Source organism: Oncorhynchus nerka, linkage group LG20, assembly GCF_034236695.1.
Source record: "Oncorhynchus nerka isolate Pitt River linkage group LG20, Oner_Uvic_2.0, whole genome shotgun sequence".
Lineage (NCBI taxonomy): Eukaryota > Metazoa > Chordata > Actinopteri > Salmoniformes > Salmonidae > Oncorhynchus > Oncorhynchus nerka.
The window spans coordinates 90055296-90060838 of NC_088415.1; the positions used below are offsets into that span (position 1 = coordinate 90055296).

The 5543-nt window shown below is 42.7% G+C and overlaps 1 long non-coding RNA gene across 1 annotated transcript; it reads left to right on the plus strand.

Moving 5' to 3' along the window:
* Nucleotides 1-2057: 2057 nt before the first annotated feature.
* Nucleotides 2058-3735, plus strand: LOC135563075 (uncharacterized). Its single transcript, XR_010460273.1, has 3 exons — nt 2058-2143; nt 2283-2435; nt 2612-3735. It is a non-coding gene; the product is annotated as an uncharacterized LOC135563075 (long non-coding RNA).
* The last annotated feature ends 1808 nt before the right edge of the window (nt 3736-5543 follow it).

Consider the following 5543-nt stretch of genomic DNA (forward strand, 5'->3'; position numbering starts at 1 on the left):
CCGTTAAATGAAGAAGAAAAAAAAGCGCTGCACACTTTTAAGAGCATAATTTTTTATATTTGGGGTTGGGGAGGGTATCAAGTCAGGTCGAGTCATAAGGCTTAAGTCCAAGTCAAGTCACGAGTCATTGGTGTTAAAACTTCTTATGGCTGGGGGGCAGTATTGAGTAGCTTGGATGAATAAGGTGCCCAGAGTAAACTGCCTGCTCCTCAGTCCCAGTTGCTAATATATGCATATGATTAGTATATTTGGATAGAAAACGCTGACGTTTCTAAAACTGTTTGAATGATGTCTGTGAGTATAACAGAACTCATATGGCAGGCAAAAACCAACCAGGAAGTGGGAAATCTAAGGTTGGTCGATGTTCAACACAGCTTCTATTGAAGATACAGTGGGTTATTGGTCATGTTGCACTTTCTAAGGCTTCCACTAGATGTCAACCATCTTTAGAAACTTGTTTGATGCTTCTACTATGAAGGGGGGGTTGAATGAAGGGGGAATGAGTCAGAGGTCTGCCAGCAGTCACGCGCTGGTCATGCGCATTTCACATGAAAGGTATCTCCCGTTATTTTGCTTTTCTGAAGACAAAGGAATTCTCCAGTTGGAATATTATTGAAGATTTATGTTAAAAACATCCTAAAGATTGATTCCATACGTCATTTGACAAGTTTCTACGGACTGTAACAGAAATGTTTGACATTTCGTCTGCAACTAGTGAACACGCTTGTTTACCAAACACGCTAACAAAAGTAGCTTTTTGGACATAAATTATGGAAATTATTGAACAAATCAAACATTTGTGGAACTGGGAGTGCATTCTGATGAAGAAAAGTGAGTGAATATTTATAATGTTATTTCTGACTTCTGTTAACTCCAACATGGCGGATATATGTATTTGTTTTTCTGAGCGCCGTACTCAGATTATAGCATGGTTTGCTTTTTCCATAAAGCTTTTTTGAAATCTGACACAGCGGTTGCATTAAGGAGAAGTGTATCTAAAGTTCCATGCATAACACTTGCATTTTCATCAACATTTATAATGATAATTTCTGGGGCGACTGGGTAGCCTAGTGGTTAGAGCGTTGGCCTAGTAACCGGAAGGTTGCAAGTTCAAACCCCTGAGCTGACAAGGTACAAATCTGTCATTGATGTGGCTCTCTGCAAAATCACTGGATGTTTTTGGAACGACTGAACATAACACGCCAATGTATACTGAGATTTTTTTAACATAATCGTTTGTGGTGCTTTCGATGTAAAGCCTATTCAAAATCGGACACTGTGGTGGGATTAACAACAAGATTAAAATGGTATAAGATACTTGTATGTTTGAGGAATTTTAATTATGAGATTTCTGTTGTTTTGAATTTTGCGCCCTGCACTTTCACTGGCTGTTGTCATATCGATCCCGTTAACGGGATTTCAGCCCTAAGAAGTTGTTAAAGTAGGGTGACCAGATGTCCCCGTTCACCGGGGACAGTCCCCGTTTTGGTGGCCTGTCCCCGGAAATGTCCCCGTTTTTAACTGTGCGTTAAAAACAGACTGCAAAATGAAATATGTTACTTGGCAAGAAAGACCTGGCAGCAGAGCCTACGGGTTGACTTCTCAATCACGTTGTGCTTGTTTCGTCCAGCAGAGGGGGCTGCTCGCTATAGCAGCTTCATTCACTCTTCTTCTTCTACTAACTACTTGCTCGCGATAGTTTTAGAGAAAACTGCTGTGGAAAACTCGGGCCAGAAGCAAGCGAATCCACAACTTTACCATACATGTCTTTTCAAGCCACGTAAGTTACAATCATTTGAGATACTAGCTAGTGGTGTTATGTCACAATTTATCATATAGATCTGTGATCTGTTCTATAAGGTTTTAAATAGGCTATGCTAGCTAACATTAGCTAGCTACTGTTATGGTAGCTAGGTTAAAAAACGTTCACATGTAAACATGCAGTGGACGGGCTATTTTGAAAATATGATTATATCAAATGAATGCAATTAATTCTGAGAATATTTTTTTGTAGATAACAATTTTAATGGTTTGGCATTATAAGTAGTGTGGAAATATATTGAGAAATGTTCATGGATAACATTAGCAGTGGAGAGGAGGAAGACTGGATAGGAACAAGAGTGAAGGAGATAGAAGAGTTAAGGTAAAGATATGGTGACAGTGTCTGACAATTCATTTTTACAAACAATGTTTATGAAAAAAAAATACAAAAAATGGAGGCAAACAATCAGAATCTATTAACCAAAGTATTTTATCTAATAGTATGCTATTTATTAACACAGATTGGAGAGGAAGGAGAAGGAAACATTAAAGGAGTAAAAAGAGTGAAGCAAGGAGAGTGTAGAAGAGTGAGGTGGAAAGGTGAAGAGAAGGAAAGGAAGACGAGTGAAGAAAAGAGGAGGAGAAAGATTGGAGGAGAAGAAAAAGTGAAGAGTGTAAGTAGAGTGACACAAGGATAGTGAAGAACAGACAGAGGAGATACAATGACTCTTTCCAAGAAACGGAAATACACTTTTTATGACAGACATGATGAGAAAATGTCCATTTATACGCTCAGGTCAAGACGATAGAATGGTTCACTGCACCCTTTGTCATTCCTCTCTTTCAATAGGCAGCCGGAGAAGAACGGCAGTGGTAGAACATCAGCAGACGAAAAAGCACAAAGCCTCTCTGATTGGCTGTGTTGGTTTGCCCTCTGTCACCACATTCTTCAAGAAGGTAGAGACTTCCCAAGAAGAATATGGTTTAGCTGTGGAGGAGGGTGTCTTTGCATACCACACTATGCGACACAATCATAGTTACAGATCTATGGACTGCACAGCACAACTGACACGGAAGCTTTATGAGCCAACGTTTACATGTGCTAGGACAAAATGTGACGCCATAGTGAGTAACGTGTTAGCATCACGTGCTAGGACACAATGTGACGCCATAGTGAGTAACTTGTTAGCATCACGTGCTAGGACAAAATGTAAAGCCATAGTAAGTAGCGTGTTAGCACCATGTGCTAGGACAAAATGTGAAGCCATAGTGAGTAATGTGTTAGCACCATGGGCAACTACTTTGGTAACGCAGGACCTAGACCAGGTTGAATTTGTGTCCCTGGCCATTGATGTGTCCAATCATGAACATGTAAAGCTGCTGCCAGTAGTGGTCAGATATTGTAAGATATATGGTGGAAACACATCTGTGGAAACAAAACTGCTTGATTTTGTTTAATTGAATGGAGAAACAGCAGAGGAAATCGCAGCTGAGGTCCTGGTGGTCATCCAAAAATGTAACCTGGAAAACATTCTCTGCCGACAACAAATACCTTCTTTGGAGGACTGAATAGGCTGGTGGAGGGTCAATGTCCATACCAACCTTGGAGGACTGAATAGGCTGGGGAGGGTCAATGTCCATACCAACCTTAGAGGACTGAATAGGCTGGGGAGGGTCAATGTCCATACCAACCTTAGAGGACTGAATAGGCTGGGGAGGGTCAATGTCCATACCAACCTTAGAGGACTGAATAGGCTGGGGAGGGTCAATGTCCATACCAACCTTAGAGGACTGAATAGGCTGGGGAGGGTCAATGTCCATACCAACCTTAGAGGACTGAATAGGCTGGGGAGGGTCAATGTCCATACCAACCTTAGAGGACTGAATAGGCTGGGGAGGGTCAATGTCCATACCAACCTTAGAGGACTGAATAGGCTGGGGAGGGTCAATGTCCATACCAACCTTAGAGGACTGAATAGGCTAGGGAGGGTCAATGTCCATACCAACCTTAGAGGACTGAATAGGCTGGGGAGGGTCGATGTCCATACCAACCTTAGAGGACTGAATAGGCTGGGGAGGGTCAATGTCCATACCAACCTTAGAGGACTGAATAGGCTGGGGAGGGTCAATGTCCATACCAACCTTAGAGGACTGAATAGGCTGGGGAGGGTCAATGTCCATACCAACCTTGGAGGACTGGATAGGCTGGGGAGGGTCAATGTCCATACCAACCTTAGAGGACTGAATAGGCTGGGGAGGGTCAATGTCCATACCAACCTTAGAGGACTGAATAGGCTGGGGAGGGTCAATGTCCATACCAACCTTAGAGGACTGGATAGGCTGGGGAGGGTCGATGTCCATACCAACCTTAGAGGACTGGATAGGCTGGGGAGGGTCGATGTCCATACCAACCTTAGAGGACTGAATAGGCTGGGGAGGGTCAATGTCCATACCAACCTTAGAGGACTGGATAGGCTGGGGAGGGTCGATGTCCATACCAAAGTTAGAAATGCTCTGCAGTGGGAGGTGATTGGCTGAGGTTGTCCTGCCCACATCATTCATAGCAGCGGGAGGTGATTGGCTGAGGTTGTCCTGCCCACATCATACATAACACGGCCAGAACAGCTTTGGATATGATGTTGAGAACCTGTTCACAAAGGTATTTGGATATGTTCATATTTTCACCGTCAGAAGAGAAAGACTGAAGGGCTTCTGTGAGTTGTTGGCCAGGAGTACCAAAACATTTTAGGACACAGCTATGTTCTCTGGATGTCCATGCTCCCTGCTCTAGAAAGAGTGCTGAAAATGTTTCTTGAAATCCTTTTTTATTTCTGAAGACAAATGCCCTGTTATCCTGCGAACAATGTTCGAAGATCCACTGACTGAACTTTGGCTGGCCTTTGTCCATGGAAACTTGACACGAATTCCGTGACACGATCAAGATGCTTGGAGGCCATGGAGTCCGCTGCTATTCTGAGAAACGTTGAGGAAAAATTGACTGCAAGACGTGATGACAACTTCATTACAGTTTTGGTCAGAGGACTTCTGAGAGAGCTAGAGGACAATGGAGGCATGTCTAAAGAGAGCTTTCTCAAAACATCCCAATCATTCTTCACTATGGCTGTGAACTACTTGCAAGCATGGGGAAAGCACACAGATAATCTAAAAGATTTACATGGTCTCCTTTTAAAAAGGCGTGAAGACATCCAGAAGGCACCAGTCAGTCACACTGCAGGAAAAATGCCCCAATGTGACCATCAATGAGGATGCATTGTGTGACGAGGTTACAGGCCTGCATGAGTTCCTAAAGAGGGGATCGCTTGATGAATGGAAAACATCTGAGACACCTCTTAGTCAGAGATGGAGCACGGTGGTTACCCACTTCAAAGAGAACGACATCCCACACACTAACCTGGCTAGATTAGCGTCTGTTGTCATGTGCTTACCTGGGAGTAATGCACCAGTCGAGAGTATTCTCCCAAACTAATAATATATGGACAGCAGCAAAAAATAGGTTCACTGATCCTAACATCAAGTCCATGCTTATTGTGAAGACAAACTTCAACCTCCCCTGCCAGGAGTTCATGGAGAAGCTGGCCAAAGACAGAGCAATCCTGAAGAAAATACATTCTTCTGAGAAATATACAGATTAGGTTGGTATAAGTATATTATGTAGTTACCAATATCATCAGCATCTTATTTCTTTATTATGTTAAGTATTTCACATGTACTATTGTCTGTTTTTTTCCCAATTTTGCTCATGTTCTCTTCTGTTCTTAGTC